General features: G+C 44.0%; 1 protein-coding gene across 1 annotated transcript in view; it reads left to right on the top strand.

The window, feature by feature from the left end:
• Positions 1–2224: 2224 nt before the first annotated feature.
• LOC141206544 (protein-lysine methyltransferase METTL21C-like) overlaps positions 2225–17875 on the top strand; it is a 103880-nt gene continuing 88229 nt past the window's right edge. Inside the window, exon 1 of the mRNA XM_073664223.1 lies at positions 2225–2334. The gene's annotated coding sequence lies outside the window, so the exon portion shown is untranslated. The remainder of the gene's footprint in view (positions 2335–17875) is intronic.

The following is a 17875-nucleotide window of genomic DNA, read 5'->3' as shown; positions in this document are numbered from 1 at the left end:
AGGTAAAACAAATACATGTTTATGGCAAAAGATAGGTCTTCATTAAGCAAGTCAAGCATACACAACATTTTGCCATAGCATTAAAATCATTGAAAGGTTAAATTATTAGCATCATCTTGTGACAATGACACCTGTCAAGAAGACAATTTGGCCCTTGTCAAAATTACTTAGATTCTTATTTTTGCTCATTTTTCTTGCTTTCAACACATTACCTTCAATTATCAACTGTTTACTTGCTGCTTTATATATACCATATAAAGCAAAAAGTAAACAGTTGATAATTGAAGGTAATATGTTAAAAGCAAGAAAAATGAGCAAAAGTAAGAATTTAAGTAATTTTGACAAGGGTCCAATTGTGACCATAATAATTTAGTATATAATTATACAATGTCACACAGTTCTTAGCACGTGACGTAAGGTGCAACTTCAAGGGTTAATTTATTTTCTCTCACTCAATCTTGCACTCGAGCTCTGTTATACTGTAGGTTGCAAAGCAAGCATAAATTACACCCCTACACAGTCCACACTCCCTGAATACACAACACACTGCCACCACTCATAAAACACACGGGCTGCTGAGTCCCCAAAATATATACTACTGTCCGATAGTCAAAAGGCCACACACTCTCTGAAAGGCTATAGATTCTTTAGACTAGAGCCTGAAAAGACAAAACGTATTATCGTTTTAAGCTTTAATATAAAAAAAATTCAGTACTCACAAAAAAAAAACTATCAAAAGAGAAAAATAAAGAGACATATAAATTAGCAAAACAGTTATAAAACAAAAAAGGAGAAACAGAAATACGTTTCCGTCTAAAGTTATTCTTCTGTTTCCTTAAGGGCAGGAGAAAGGGTTTATGGGACACATGCAGCTCAGACCAACCCCCACATGCAAACACTTTTCTATTGTGTAACCCATCTTTTATATGCCTGGCTGTGGGCTCAAGTTTTCAGGACAGCCTAGATTGTATTATTGAAATTGCAGGTCTGTACCGGACTGTGGGCTAATTAGGGGTGAACACATCACATATTAAATATCTTGTTTCTTCCACCCCCACTCCCTATAGTTATAGGAAATGTCCATCCAAGGCCACAAAGGACCATCTGCCCAAGCTTTAAAGCTCAGGCTCACCAGGCAGAGGTATAAGCAATGACACTCTTTGTAGTCTCAGTGATACTCCCCTTGGTTCGGAATTCCTGTATTAGCAATACATAGATGATATGCCCTTTGTGTAGTGTCAATTATGTGAACGGGAGACTTACAGCATTTTTCAGATTATAAGATGCACTTTTTTCCCAAAATTTGGGGAAAATCGGGGTGCATCTTATAATCCGAATGTAGCTTACTGGCTGCAGGAAGCTTCAGGAGAAGAAGAAGGGGTTGTTCAGCGGGGCGGAGGCTCCACCGACATTTTGTTAAAGACCGGAGCCCCCGCACTTTCCATGCTTTTTAATGTGGTGGACTCCAGGAACATGGTCGTCAGAGGCAGAGCATGCGCAGATTGAGATCTCGGCACTGAGATTGCACATGCACTGCTTCCGGCGGCCTTTTTCCCAGATTCCACCGCATTGAAAGTGCGGGCACTCCGGGATTTCACCACCTTCTACCAGCCTGCGGCCCGCAGCATCGCACCACTTCTACCTCTACCGAAAAAACAGTTCCTACCAGCCTGGGGCCCGCGGTATTGCACCACTCCTATCTCCACTGAACACCAGCTCCTACCAGCCTGGGGCCCGCATAATTGCTCCACTCCTGTCTCTGCTGCCGCTTCCAGCCTCCTGCAGCAGTGACCCTGCCCCCTGGGACTTTGCTCCACCGCTGCAGCCCCCCAGGTAAGCTACCGTAAAAGTGGATTATAAGACGCACCACCATTTTATTAAAACATCTTTTTCCCTATTTTCCACCCTAAAAATTTGGGGTTCGTTTTGTAATCCGATGCCTTTTATAATCCACGAAATACGGTAATCTAATGTTATAATTTCTCTTATGTACAATAACTGAATATCTAGAAGTTCTGGGTGCCAGTGGAGGCCACATAATGCCACTCTGCCTTGGCCTGGATATTTAGGTAGAATTAGAAAACTGAATTTCTGCCCTGGATGAATGAAAGCTTAGCTATGTCTAATCCTAGAGAAGGTGCTGCTATGAGACAGTTCCAATTACATGCATCTAGTTTTCATGACCAGTCTGTAAAAAAAATGAGAATCTATATAACATCTATTAGTGGTGTCTATTTTGGGAGTTGCTAGTATATAATGACCTGCTGAATCCAGTCCCAGAAATTGCACAGTTCTTTGGACGAGCAGATCCACAACAGGTGACAAGACAGAACAGTAAGTGTAATATTCATGCATTCAGTTTGCAAACCTGGATTGACTGAGATTTTTTTAATTCATTGCAGAAATAATAACGTGAAATACAAATGTGGATGTTAGAGTGTTACTAATAAGCAATAATTACTTGCATGCATCTATTTCCATATACAAGGTAAAATATATGAAATAATGGTATGATTGAATCCTGCAAAGATCAATTTGCCATAAAGAATATCCTTGGATGCCGGAAAAAGCCTCTTTCTATCTTTTTAAGTAGCTAGGAAACAAAGAGAATGAGTGTAGACTACTCATTGGTCAAGAGAAAGCAATAACAACACATCATTATTCAGCTTATATGAATTTGTATAAATAAAATGGAATATCTGTTATTTATGGAACTCATCTGCTTTTTCTTTAAATAATTTAGGGTTTTCATAGTTTAAACATCCATTTACTACAGCTTGTGAATTTAGAGGTGAAGCTTGCTAAATGAGATCTAATATATGTAGTTAATTGGCAAGAGGATAAAATAGTCTACAAGTATAAGATCGCAGTGACAGCTCATCCCAGGACTCCTTTATCTAAAAAGGTGTAGACCTCTGCTGATTAATGTTCTTCATTGTCTACAAAATGTTCAGTTCTTTATTGATACAGAGCTCCAAATACTCTGCAAAAATGTATTGTACGTTTCCACTGAAGGATAACATAGAGTTTAGCAAAGAGAAAGTATATGAGATAGTACAAATTCTATGTGGATTTAATGACTTTGCTCCATAATTCTAAATGGTACTTTTTTTGTTCTTTGCTACAGTTGTGAGAGAAGCTCCACGGTACATACTGCCGCTATTACAAGTGAAAAACTGTGCCAACTAGCAAAAGAGGTTATTTAAGTGTACAAATACAAATCGTTTTATTATAGAGGCAGATATTTGTGGTAAAGTCTTTTGCCAGGACAACAATATTGATGGCCTCTCTATAGGACATCAATATCAGATTGGTGAAGGTTCAACAGCCATCACCTCCACTGGTCAGCAGTTAGCAGGTCTCACAGCTGGTGAAAGTCCACAGTGTATGGGGTCGTATCGACACAGATGCATACACTGTCTAGTGGGCTTTCTTGGGTACTGCAGCTTAGTTCCTATTGAAGTGAATGGGAGCTGAGTTCTGGTACCCAAGAACTGCCATTACACAGTGTATATAGGTGTGTCTACCTATGCTGGTCGTGGGACCTGCCAACAGCTGATCAGTAGGGGTGTTGGCAATCATATAGGTCATCAATATTATAGTAATGGATACCCCCTTTAACTGGTAAAGTTGAAGAGAAACTGCAAATGAAAGGTTAGATAAACAAAATAATTTTCAGGGAGGTTGTTTCAGGTAACTTTTTAGAATAAGCTATTCTGTGTATTTTAGGAATGATCTATAATTTAGTGGGTAGAGACTAGCGGCTATGATGCCTCCAACACCCAGTTCACAGACACATTAGGGATTCTTGCTTGCCTTTATTTATGTAGCGCATGTTCAGAAGCAGCAGTAGAATGGTGGACATTATACAGCAGTATTATGTAGAGTAACTGTGAATCCAGCTCTGGGGTCAGTTAAATGCTTACTAGAAAGCAACAGCTCAGGTCCATTTATGCCTGTACTTCTCTTTGCTTCTCACTCTGCTCTTTCTTTATTCTCCCATCTCTTTAGACTTCAATAGGCAGCTGTAACCTGATCCCTCAGTGAACTGGGAGTCTGTCTTGCTTTGACCAAGATGGATTTTAGCAATTTTTCAGAATGAATGATGAGAGCAAAGTCAAGAAAAAGTGTCTCATAGGTGAAAAATACGCACATTTCTCTAAGATATTACAAAGTTGCCTATATTTACTTGCTTTATGCAAAGTCTCTTGACAATTTAAACTATTTATAGATTTTTTTTTACAGGCGAATACTTTGTAAAAGATCATATTTCTGTTGATGTGAATCACAGGAGTAGATTTAGAATAACATTTATTTTCAGTAAGTGTCATATATCATATTCTAAACCTAATAATGAGATAGTGTAATCATTGTCTAATCATGGCATATCCAGTAATTTTAGGTTAATATACCTTTTAAAGTTAACGGGACTATATGATGACATCTATCACTATGCTCAAGTAATTGGATAGAGGAAAGGCTCTAACTACAAGTCTTAGTAGTCTAGACATCAACATCTTTAAATATCATCAGTTTACATTCCTTACCTTGTTGATCGGCCAGGGTCATGTTATTCTCAGAAGGAAATGACTGGTAAGACACAAATGGAAAAAAAAGTATGTACAAGTATATAGGCCCCCATACCCATTTCACTAATTTCGGCAGAACCAGATAATATTGGCAGGTTTGGATGACAGTTTAATATGTATGGGGGTCTTCTGATTCTCCCCCAACAGATAATGCGAGGAAGATAAGGATCTGGGAAAGTTACATTTCGGACTGTTGATCCTTTTGTTCTCTAAGACATAAGCCGCAGTGAGAGGAGTCTGACAGCAGTACTCTCATACAGAACATAGAAGTGTCTGCCTATTGGCTGAATTGGGGAATTGGGGAAGATAGTTGCCAGCCAAATATTCAGCCAAACCATTGTTTGACCGACAGCTATCCATTGTGTATGGGGGGCTTAAATTTTATACAGAGAGTCTATAAAAGGAAAACATCAATTTGTTTTCAGGTTCCTCATTTATGACTTCAACTCAAAGGTATCACCGCTGATTACTGTGTGTCCTGTTTGTACTACAACTTGCCTAAAAAGTACTTGAAATGTTGTGAATGCATGCCATTTCCAAAAGATTAGAGGGACCAAGGTCAAGTGGCCACTAGAGATGTCGCAGCCAAGTTTGTTAGTTGCAACATTTTCTATATTTACCATTGAAATCTGTCATTCAGTGTCGGTGGAATTTGTCAGTCATGTAATCAGTTATACTTGTATATTGTATTGTGTAATGTATGCAGCAAATCAAATACTAAACAAATGTTTATTTAGTCTGGACAGATTTCAATCCCAGCTTCTGCTGTCGGACAATGGTTTTCTTTGGCAAGAGCACAAAATATTTAGTGCACATTGGAACGTATTTTGGCATCTGGTGTCTGTGATGTTCTACAAATAGTGCCCTCAATAGTCTCAACATAAATTAAATGATTGCTCTGATTGTATAAACTGAGGAATTTACATGCAGAAGAATACCAAACTATGTGGATTGAGTGATGTAAATATTGGGGTGTATAAAATATACACATAAAACATAGACACACACATGGAGGCTTTCAAAAATTGAACCAACAATGGGGATGTACAACGTTTTTACAAAAATACACTCTCATGGGTGAAAAATATGCTATAGATTTATATAGGTAATTTAGCTTCTGAACTTACATTATGTAGATTATGTTATGCAGGATCTCACGAGATACAGGGGATAATATTTCCTATCATGGAATGTCAGAAAAGCTTAATCAGTGATAACAGAAGATTAATCCGTGAGACCACTAATACCTTCTGAGCTCCAACAACAATCCCAAATGTCATATGTGCTTGTATCATGCACACAGCTTTTTAATAATTTAAAATGAGTAATTTAAAGAATGAGTCTCTCACATATCAGTGACGATTGTACATTCTTTACTAGCTTTTCTAAGTTTACAACAATGGAATGGCTGCCAGGAGAAAATATTTAGCACAGCATTTAAATGGGTTATCCAGAACTTTTTTCACTATGCAGATTGGCACCTATGGACAAGTAGTGGCTAACTACTTCATCAAGTCCACTGATCGCCTTCTGCGATCAGTGGTCACATGACTACTCCTGGATACAATATTCCTTCCTGTTAGAGCAGTTCTTCTCTTGCGCTCTGCACTTTTGACGGAGCGCCACCAACGATGTCATACTGACTCACAGCCATGTCCTGGTTGCCCAGCATAGGCACGGTGAGAGCTGTCAGGTAAGCGGACACATGTGCAGGACAGAGGAAGAGATAATCAACATAGGCACTGAGAATCAGTACTGGCAAACTTCAATGTCTGCACTGCTCATGTACCTGCTTATCTAATGAAAAACTGTGTGGGGGCCTCATACTCTGTGTGGGGAACAAGCTAGGGGGCATTGTGCTGTGTGTGTGTAATCATTTTGGGGTCATCATACTGTATAATGGGGATTGTAAAGTGACCGTGGGCGGTAGCCATGGCCGTACTGCTGCTCCATATCGCCAAGGCACTTAACAGAAAAATCGTGTCTCAATCCCAATGTGCTATCATGTGTGGGATGGATCACACCCACTTGTAGGCCGCAAATATTCACCATCTCCAGGTCTCCATCTTCATGAGCCGCAGCACATAGATCAAAGGACACCCAGTTTGTTTCAACAACCAAAAGTTTACTGGACAGTTCAAGTTCATCAGATTGCAACACGCAGTATTGGGCACCATACGTTTCGTTAACACAGCACGCTCTCAACATCGCTATCCACTCCTCCTTGACTATCCCCACATTCACAGGCTCTCTAATCCCCTGGGATTTTCCATCCAGTCCCACTGTTCACCCGGGATCCTCAACCTTCTCTTCTCACAGTTCTGCGTCCATTGTCCCCTGTACGCCAGAGGATAAGGCACTCTCCATAGTACCCATAGCGAGCCCTGAGCTCCAGACTCATTGTAGGAATGTCCGCAAGAGATTCTAGTAAGGCCTCCCACTACCATGAACGATAGATACTTGCTGCCCACTGCACTTGAACTTGACCTTGTTTCCTGTATTTCTTTATCTGACGATCTATCAAGAAGTAGTCTTTTTTTTACTAGCACTAGCACACCCCCCACCCCACTGTGGGTTAGTCCAAACTCTAAACTCTTACTTACCCTGCTGCCTGTTGCTCGGCAGAACTTCCCTATCAAAATACTATACTAACAGTACTTGTAATAAACCTTACTTTATCACATCCTATACTATACACTGTGCATATTATATTAGTGCTTAGCACATTCTATACATTGCACATTACCATATCACAATATATATAAAAGAAACATAACACTCTGTTATAAGGTGATTGGTGGCTTGAGGGATAGAAGCGTGATCGTACAGTCCATCACTCTTACATGATGGAATTATACTGTGTGTAGAAGCTATGGGGCATCATATCGTATGGTGAGATGTGGGGGCAAAATACATTGGTGGGGATGTGTTGGCATCATATTGTACGGGTAATGTGCTTTATAGGGGCTGTGGTGGCTTTATACTGTATAGGGGATGGAGGTATACAGTATGAAGGGATGTGGTGACATTATACTGTGTTTAGGCAGGCAGAGAAGGAGCAGATCAGGTGTCCTAATGCAAGATAATAGACAGTAACATGTAACAAGTGTAACAGCATTATTGATATAATGGTCACAGTGTAGGTGATTTGTGCTATATTGCCAATGATGAGGAGCAGGGGCGTATATAGAAATCATGGGGCCCCATATCAAAAGTTCTAATTGGGCCCACCCCCCCAAAAAAAAATAATAATAATTGTCGGGGTCACAGAAGAGCATATCTCACAACTTTCCAGCCTTTTTCATAGTAATTTTCCTCCTGCTGAAGTCCTAGATTCCTCTTTCATTGCCCCCATAAAATATTATGCAAACAAAAGTGCCCCCCAAACACAGTATGATACCCCCATGGTGAATTCCTCCACATTAGCCTCTACATGCACAGTATAATGACCCTACTGCACCCCACCTCAGATTCCAAGGTAAAGTATGGTGACCCCAGCACAGTATGATCCCCAAACTGTGACCCCCACACAGCTCTCAATGCACTATAATGGACCTACATACAATATAATGGCCCGCACTAGCCCTCAAACAGTATACTGATGGACCCCACAAAAACTTTCACACTGTATAATTGCTTGCATACAGTATAATGGACTCCCACATATTATAATGGCCCCACATAGCCTTCCATATAGTATAATGCGCCCCCATAATCCTCCACATAGTATAATGCACTCCCCATGGTCCTCCATAGAATATAATGCTTTCCCCATGGTCCTCCATAAAATATAGTGCACTCCCCATGGTCCTCCTTAGAATATATTGCACCCTCCATGGTCCTCCATGTAATAAAACACTCTCTCCATGGTCCTCCATATAATAAAATGCTCTCCTCTTGGTCCTCCATACAATATAATGCACTCCCCATGGTCCTCCATACAGTATAATGCACCCCATGGTCCTCCATACAATATAATGCACTCCCCATGGTCCTCCATACAGTATAATGCACCCCATGGTCCTCCATACAATATAATGCACCCCCCATGATTCTCCATACAGTATAATGCACCCCCCATGGTCCTCCATACAATATAATGCACCCTCCATGTTCCTCCATACAATATAATGCACCCCCCATGGTCCTTCATACAATATAATGCACCCCCATGGTGCTCCATACAGTATAATCCACCTGTTGCGCATGCTGCTGATATGAAAGAGACTTATGAAAATATAAAACTGATGTTAGAAAAAATCCAGTATGAAAAATAGAACTGGATTATCTGTGGAGAGTTGAAGGTGGTTGCCTTATTGCTTGGATTGCAACTTGGGTACACTAAATTCTTTAGTTTCTTATGTGAATAGTATAGCAGGGATAGGAAATCTCACTATATTCGAAAACAATAGGCTAAATGTGAATCTCTTGTTCCTGGACAAAAAATGTGCCAAATATACCTTTAGTGAATCCTAAAAAAGTATATTTACCTCCACTGCATATTCAACTAGAATTGATGAAACTGTTAGAACCCTCCTGTTTGTTTTTTCTATCTTGTGTTTTGCGGTCACGTGACCATCTGCCTTTATATTCCAGCTCCACCCTTCTGGCTGTGCTGGACTTCAGTGTTTGACAGTTTGTCTAGCCTGGTGCTTCTGTGCCTTTCTCTGTCAAGTTCGCTTGGTCCTCTGGGACCTCTAGTACTTTTTGTCAGTTTGTCTTTTTGTGTTCTGCAACAACTTCTATTTAGGAGGTGTCCCATTTTTGTCCCAGTCCTTATTTCTTTTAGGGACCCCACCCTTAATTCTATAGGTCTTCGTTCAGACGAGCCGAGGACTAAGGCGGGTCTGTTCACTAGGAACAGGCAGCCCGCTACATTGTAGGGATTCAGCTTAGTCTTACTGTAGGGACTGCTTTCCCCTATCTTTCCTTAGTACATGTAGCAGATCATAACAGTAAGTCCAGCCCAAAAAACTAAAAGGAAAAAATTCGGGGATCAGTGTGGTTTCCGTCCAGGATTTGGCTCAACGCCTGCAGGGATCGTCTCTGGAGGTGGCCGAGCTTCAGCAACACGTGAGTAGCTGTTCTGGAGCGCATTTTGTCGAACCCAAGGTAGGACTGCCTGATGTTTTTTATGGTAAACAGCAAGATTTTTTTTCCTTTAAAAATGCATGTTTGTTATATTTTCGTTTGAGACCAAGATCCTCTGGGAATGAATCACAGCGCATTGGTTTTATTATGTCACTTTTGCGCAATGAACCACAGGTGTGGGCCTTTTCTCTCCAGCCTAATGATCCGTGTTTAAGGTCTGTTGAAGAATTTTTTTCTGCTATGGGGCTATTATATGACGATCCTGATCGAATCTCATCTGCTGAATCAGAACTTAGACGTTTGAATCAGGGGTCAGATGATGTTGAAAATTATTGCACACACTTCAGGAGATGGGCTTCAGAAGTTAAGTGGAATGATCCTGCGCTGAAATGTTTATTTCTTGCTGGTCTGAGTGAAAGGGTTAAGGATTTGCTAATTGCATTCCCTCCACCTGAGACTCTGCAGGATGCTATGCAGTTAGCTGTTTGTATAGACAGGAGACTGAGGTCCAGGCTCAATGAGGTAAAGACTCCTGTAATGTCAGTTCCTAGTCCCCAGAAAATCTGCTCTGATGGCGGGGAACCGATGGAGGTTGGGGCGATGTCACTCCGCTCTCAGGAAAGAGACCGGAGGTTCGCAGAGGGATTGTGTCTTTATTATGGTAAAGCTGACCATTTGATTAAGTATTGTGAGTGTCGTTTAAGTAAAGAAAAAAAAAGGTCAGTTAAGCCTGTATAGCTTGTTTATGCTCTGCAGGAGTATTTCTTTCTGGGAGTACTACTCTGCAGGGAGATTTGACTGAGTTTCAGGTATTTGTGGATTGTGGTTCAACACTTAATGTGATTGATAAAGGGTTTTTGGAAAACCTTAAATTGAAATCCAAACCTTTGTCATCACCTATTTCTGTGGTTGCAATTGATAATACTCCTTTGAAATGTATTACTCACAAGACTGCTGCATTTCCCCTCACTATCAATGGAGTTCACCAAGAAATTTTGGACTTGGTTGTATTAGACAATTTACCCTCTCCAGTTGTTCTAGGATTGCCTTGGTTAAAACTGCACAATCCTTTATAGGACTGGTCTACTAATGTGATTAAGTCTTGGAGTCCGAAGTGCTATGATAAATGTTGTAATGGTCGCATTGCAGCTGTGGAAAAAGGGGAATTACCTGTACCTATTCAAGATTTTTGGAGGTTTTTTTCGGAGGAGGAGTGGCAAGTTTTACCTCCTCATAGGGATTATGATTGCGCCATTGAGTTTGTTCTGGGTGCTACTCTTCCCAAAAGTCGCTTGTTTAATCTGACTATCCCTGAAAGAAAGGCCTTGGAGGAGTACATAGAGACTAGCCTGGCTGCTGGTCACATTAGACCTTCTAAGTCGCCTGTGGCCGTTGGATTCTTCTTTGTTAAAAAAAAAGACCGCGGTTTACGTCCATGTCTGGATTTTCGTGAAATTAATAAGATTACCGTACGCAATTCCTACCCATTGCCATTAATTCCTGACTTGTTTAACCAGTTAGTGGGAGCCAAGTGGTTCTCCAAAATTGATCTCCGGGGGGCATACAATTTGTTACGAGTGAAGGAGGGTGATGAATGGAAAACTGCTTTTAACACTCCGGTAGGTCATTTTGAGAATCTGGTGATGCCTTTTGGTCTTACCAATGCACCTGCATTTTTTCAGAACCTTATTAATGACATCCTGAGACCTTTGATTGGTAAGAATGTGGTTGTGTATTTGGATGACATTTTGATTTATTCACCAGATCTAGAGTTCCATTGGCAGAGTGTACGTGAAGTTTTGCAGTTATTGAGTGATAATTCACTCTTTGCTAAGCTGGAGAAATGTGAGTTCGCTGTGCAGAAAATTAGTTTTTTGGGCTACATTGTCTCCAGCGAGGGCTTTGAGATGGACCCTGTGAAGGTTCAGGCTGTGCAGGAATGGCCTAGGCCTATTGATTTGAAATCTATACAGAGATTTTTGGGTTTTGCCAATTATTACAGGAAATTCATTAAGAATTTTTCAGCAATTGTTAAACCTCTAACCGATCGCACCAGGAAAGGTGCGAATACGGCCCAGTGGATTACAGAGGCCATTGAAGCGTTTGAGTATCTCAAAGAGAGGTTCAGTTCTGCCACTATCCTTATGCAGCCTGATGAGACCAAGCCTTTTTTAGTCAAGATCGATGCTTCATCGGTGGGGGTCGGAGCAGTTTTTGTCTCAGGAGAACAAGGGTGGAGTACATCCTTGTACCTTCTTTTCGAAAAAATTTTTGGAAACTGAACTGAATTATGATGTTGGAAATCGGGAGTTGCTGGCTATTAAACTTGCGTTTGAACATTGGCGTCATTTTTTGGAAGGCGCTAGATTTCCTATTCAGGTTTTCACAGATCATAAGAATTTGATCTACCTGGATGCTGCCAAGGGCTTGAATGCCCGTCAAGCTAGGTGGGCACTTTTTTTTTCTTGTTTTCATTTTTCTGTTACCTATATCCCTGGTACTAAGAATGTTAAAGCCGATGCTTTATCTCGCAGCTTCTCTCCTATGGTCGGTGCCGAGGAGGAGGAGAGCATTTTACAGAAAGGAGTTGTGGTGGCGGCTTTGGACTCCGTTTTGGAGAATGGGATTCTAAAAGCTCAAGATGATGCTCCATCTAACATTCCCCATGGGAGGTTGTTCGTGCCTAGAGCCTTTAGGAGAGATTTGTTTGTGGAGTGTCATGAGTCTCGGTTGGCAGGTCATCCAGGAATTTCGGAGACTAAGAGACTTATCAGTCGCAGTTTTTGGTGGCCTGGATGGCAGAAGGAAGTCATCAAGTGGGTGCATCAATGTACTGTGTGTGCTAGGTGAAAGGCTTCACATACTCCTGTTGCGGGGTTGCTTTGCCCTCTGGAGGTTCCTAGTGCGCCTTGGACGCATCTCACAATGGATTTTATTACTGATCTTCCTGTGTCCAAGGGTTTTGCTGTTATCTGGGTGGTCGTGGACCGTTTTAGTAAGATCTGTCATTTGGTTCCATTCATTAAGTTGCCTGCGCCAAGATGCTCACTAAGGCGTTTGTTAAGGAGATGGTCAAGCTCCATGGCGTTCCCACGGATATTGTTTCTGATAGAGGACCTCAGTTTGTGGCTCGCTTTTGGCGTGCTTTTTGTGACAGGTTGGGAGTCCATTTGTCATTTTCGTCTGGTTATCATCCTGAGTCTGATGGACAGACTGAAAGAAAGAACAAGGATGTTGAACAGTTTTTGCGTTGTTTTGTGGCGGACAATCAAGAGGTGTGGTCTGAGTTTCTGCCTCTCGCAGAATTTGCTCTTAACAATCATACATCCTCCTCTGCTGGGTGTTCTCCTTTTTTTGTTGTACTGGGAGACATCCGTCTTTTGGTTCGTTCTCCAAATTGGGGTTGGCGGTGCCGGAGGAGGGGAATTTTTCCGGTGATTTGGAGAGAGTTTGGACTAATGTACGTTGCAACCTTCAAGAGGCTAACAAGAAGTCCAAGAAGTATTTTGACAGGAAACGTAAAGAGGTTTTGTTTACTGTGGGTGACATGGTTTGGTTGTCCTCGAAGAACCTGCGGTTGAGGATTCCCTCTAAAAAACTGGGTCCTAAGTTTGTGGGTCCATTTAAAGTGCTTCAGGTTGTTAACCCGTCTGCTGTTAGGTTGGATGTCCCTACTTCCTGGAAGATTAATCCTGTGTTTCATGTTTCCTTGTTGAAAAAGGCTGATGTATCTGATAGGGACGCCACTGTCACAGTTCCTCCTGTGGTGGAAGACGGCGAATATGAAATTTCTCGTATCTTGAATTCTAGATGGCATAGAGGGAAATTACAGTATCTTGTCTCCTGGAAGGGTTTCGGTCCCGAAGACAACTCCTGGGTAAGGACGGATGATGTCTCTGCTCCTAGGCTTGTTAAAGCTTTCCACAGGAGGTTTCCGGATAGGCCTGGGCCTGGAGGATCCTCATAAAAGAGGGGGTACTGTTAGAACCCTCCTGTTTGTTTTTTCTATCTTGTGTTTTGCGGTCACGTGACCATCTGCCTTTATATTCCAGCTCCGCCCTTCTGGCTGTGCTGGACTTCAGTGTTTGACTGTTTCTCTAGCCTGGTGCTTCTGTGCCTTTCTCTGTCAAGTTCGCTTGGTCCTCTGGGACCTCTAGTACTTTTTGTCAGTTTGTCTTTTTGTGTTCTGCAACAACTTCTGTTTAGGAGGTGTCCCATTTTTGTCCCAGTCCTTAGTTCTTTTAGGGACCCCTCCCTTAATTCTATAGGTCTTCGTTCAGACTAGCCGAGGACTAAGGCGGGTCTGTTCACTAGGAACAGGCAGCCCGCTACATCGTAGGGATTCAGCTTAGTCTTACTGTAGGGACAGCTTTCCCTTATCTTTCCTTAGTACATGTTGCAGATCATAACAGAAACAATTCGTAGAAGCACTTGATAAAAATTCTACTGCATTTATACATTTGCAATCAAAATTTCCCAATGTTGGTGATGTGAAAGTGAAAGAAGGCATTTTTATAGGGCCACAAATAAGATTGGTGATGGACAGTGCACAACATCGAATACAGTACCAGAACCATCATCAGTAAATAAATATATCAACAGAACCACCATCGGTACATGAATGTATCACCAGAACCACAATCAGTACATTAATACATCACCAGAACCATAATCAGAACAGGAATATGACGCACCCCTGGGCCTGTGTCGCGCAGCGTTGCGCACGCGGGAGCTTACCCGGAGCCGGATCTGTTGAGGGTTGTAGTCTCGTGGCGGTGACCCGGTCCGTGCCCAGGGAGTCAGACTAAGTGGCGCTGTATTAGCGGTAGATGTTGGACGACTACGCCACCCGTTGAATGCAGCGAAGGAGCTGCCGCTGCAGGGCAGACCGCTGAGGCCGGTGGTAGGATTGTGCAGCGTGATAGTATCACCCCCAACGGGAGGGGTATGGCCTCAGGGCAGCCGACGTGGATGATGGGGTAGCAGGAATCACTCAGAGACGATGCGGTGTAATTCAGGGTCTTTACTGGTGATAAAGATAGACCCTCCCGGAGTACTGGCTAGCGATCGGGGCCTGGTCAGTCCTTGAGCAGATGGGATCTCCCCTGGCCAGGCGGAGTTGTAGGCCTCCCAAACTGACTGTACTCTTCTGGCTACCTTGCTAGAGGCGGGTATAAGTAGCCCACGTCCCTGAGTGTACCGTGTGGTGCTCACCCGTATGGCCGGTGACTCGGGGCCTTCTAGTGGCGTCCGCTCCACGACGGCGGTGCTGGTCCCACGCGTGTGACCGTGCCTTCGGGTTTCTTGGCCAGAGGACCTGAAATCCCCTGCCGGGCGGTTTCTGCTGCTGGGTAAAGATTAGTCCCCACAGCCTCGGACTCCGGGTCCGGTGATAGCTGGGCGAGCTCTGCAGCTGCCAGCCCCAGACTCCTTATAGCACTGCTCCCACAGAGCTCCTGATGTTCTTTTCCTATATCTGCTTCTCTTCTCTGTCTCTACTTCTTCTCTACTCACTAACCCTGCCTCAGCCCTAGGTTTATATAGGGGAAGTCCTTCCCCTCCCAGGACTGGGCAGGAGGTGTGGCATGCATAGGATTCCTGACCAAGAGACCTCCCACCTGCTCTCAGACATAACATTGCTGTTACTGTGGAAACCAGACCCCTGGGGTGCCACATTCCCCCCTAGTGAAATTTAGTACTCCGGGACTAAACATATTTTTAAACATAACAAGGTATAAACAATAATAGTACAATAAGAAAAACATATAAAGATGGTCACGGCGTGTCCGCAACCGGGTGCAGTTTTTGAAGAAAAGCAAGGTGTCCATTTCACCAAAACAGGGAGATGTAACCAGGTAGGGGTCTGTCCTGCCCCGAGTCCTTAACAGTCTTTAGTCCATTCCTAGGTTACGCTCCAACCATGTACAAGGATTCCCGGTAAATTCACCAAGGACTCCTATAAATAACTAGAAACACATAATTATACACAAGCAACAAGAAAAACAGGTAACCACAAATAAAACAGTTTATACACTTCAAATCCTCCAACGTGCGGGTAACTGGCCTCTAGTGGCCCTAGTGGACCTACGGAGCTGACTGTCTAGCCCTGAACTACAGGGTGTAGGAGCTGTCAAGGGTAAACTGGGCAGCTGTCTACCGGCTCTTTGGCTCACTAGGGGTACGGCAGGCTCACTATAAGCAGAGGGTTGATCCTCCTGTTCTGCTTGTGTGGAGTCTTCTGCCTCCTGGACCGGCTGCTCTTCCAGCTCTACCTGTCACTCCGTAGGCACTTGGGATGCTGGTTGGAGGAACGTGAGGACAGGTACCACAACTGCACCATTGACTTGAGTCCAGGACCGAGGGAAGTCTCCGAGCACAGTACTAACCATATCTTCCCTTTCCTCTATGGGTCGATGGTCTTCTTGTTCCTCTTCAGGGTTCCGTAGCTGTTCAGGACACTTCTTCAGGTGATCCCAGGATACAATGGCTATGGTCTCCCCTCCGTCTTTACTGATGGTACAGACTTTCGGGTTCTCGTGGCTTGAGGGCAGTACGGTGTTCGGGTCCTTCTCCCACTGGTCGTCCAACTTGTGGAGCCGTCTTTTCCTCTTCAAGACCTGCTCTCCGGGTACCAGGGGAACAGCGGGAGCATACTGGTTGTAAGTTTTCTCTTGTCTTTCCCTAGCCTGACAGAGACTTCGCTCCACGCTCTCCTGTACCTTCCGGTACTGCTGCTGCCTCTCTGTGTCCCAGTCTGCCTCTGGTGAAGTGTCCTCGGGTGTCAGGACTCACATTTCCAGGTCAACAGGTAACTTACCAGGTCTCGCCCTCATTAGGTAAGCCGGGGTACAGTTGGTGGAACCTACCGGGATGTGGTTGTATAGGTCCACCAGATCGGGCAGCTTCTCAGGCCACAGACTGCGTTCTTCCAGGGGCAACGTTTTCAGGAGATCCATTACCACCTGGTTCATTTTCTCACAAAGTCCATTAGTTTGCGGATGATAGGGTGTCGTCCTTATCTTCCGGCAGCCATACAGATTGCAGAATTCCTGGAAGACCTCCGCTTCAAAGGCAGGTCCCTGGTCCGTCAGCACTTGGTCCGGGTACCCGTGTGGGCGGCAGAAGTGCTGCTGGAAGGCTCTAGCTGCTGTTTGAGCCGTTAAGTCCTTAACGGGGAAGACAACCAAGAACCGGGAGTAATGATCCACAATGGTTAACGCGTAGACGTAGCCACTTCTGCTTGGGGTCAGTTTTACATGATCCAAGGCTACCAGTTCCAACGGCTGCCGGGTGACGATGGACTGCAGGGGAGTCTTCTGGCTGGCACGGTCCTTCCTTCTTAGGTTGCACGGGCCACAGTCTCTGCACCACCTCTCGATGGTTCCCCTCATGCCTACCCAGTGGAACCGCCCACGCAGCAGGAACTCCAGCTTCTTCCATCCAAAGTGTCCAGCCCCGTCGTGGTATGCTTCCATCACCATGGCTGCGTCTCTCCGTGGCACCACTACTTGCCAGATTAGTTCATGCGTCCGGGAGTTAACCATTCTGCGGCACAACTTCCCCTTGTAAAGGAACAGTCGACTCTTCTCAGCCCACAGTTGCTTGGCTTCCTCCGGAGCGTCTGGGTCAAGGCGAGCCTCTGGCCGAGTCAGCATCTCCTTCACCAGCCGGACGGCAGGGTCACTGTCTTGCGTTTCCTCCCAGTTGTAGTGAGGCAAGGGGTTAAACGTAGCGGCTTGCTTACTCCTTACCCGATGGGAATACTGGATAGTCCCATGACGGTGGAACGCGGGGAGTTCGACTTCTTCCAGTCCCTCTGGATCTTCTCCTACGTCCGGTAGGTTTGGCATCCTGGACAGGGCGTCCGCATTGGTATTGGAGCGTCCTGCCTGGTATTTGATTGTGAACTCGTAGTTGGACAGACGGGCCATCCATCTCTGCTCTAGGGCACCGAGTCTTGCCGTGTCCAGGTGTGTCAACGGGTTGTTATCCGTGTACACGGTGAACCGGGAAGAAGCGAGGTAGTGCTTAAAGCGTTCGGTGACTGCCCACACCACTGCCAGGAACTCTAGCTTAAATGAGCTGTAATTCTCAGGGTTTCTTTCGGTGGATCGCAGTTTTCGGCTAGCGTAAGCGATTACTCGTTCTTTCCCCTGCTGGATCTGGGACAGTACGGCTCCTAGCCCGATGTTACT

This window comes from Phyllobates terribilis, unplaced genomic scaffold (assembly GCF_046119375.1).
Source record: "Phyllobates terribilis strain yellow unplaced genomic scaffold, ASM4611937v1 Scaffold_2__4_contigs__length_985480577, whole genome shotgun sequence".
In the NCBI taxonomy this organism is placed as follows: Eukaryota; Metazoa; Chordata; class Amphibia; order Anura; family Dendrobatidae; genus Phyllobates; species Phyllobates terribilis.
Note: the sequence above shows the minus strand (reverse complement) of the source record. Positions and strands in the feature narration are given on the sequence as shown.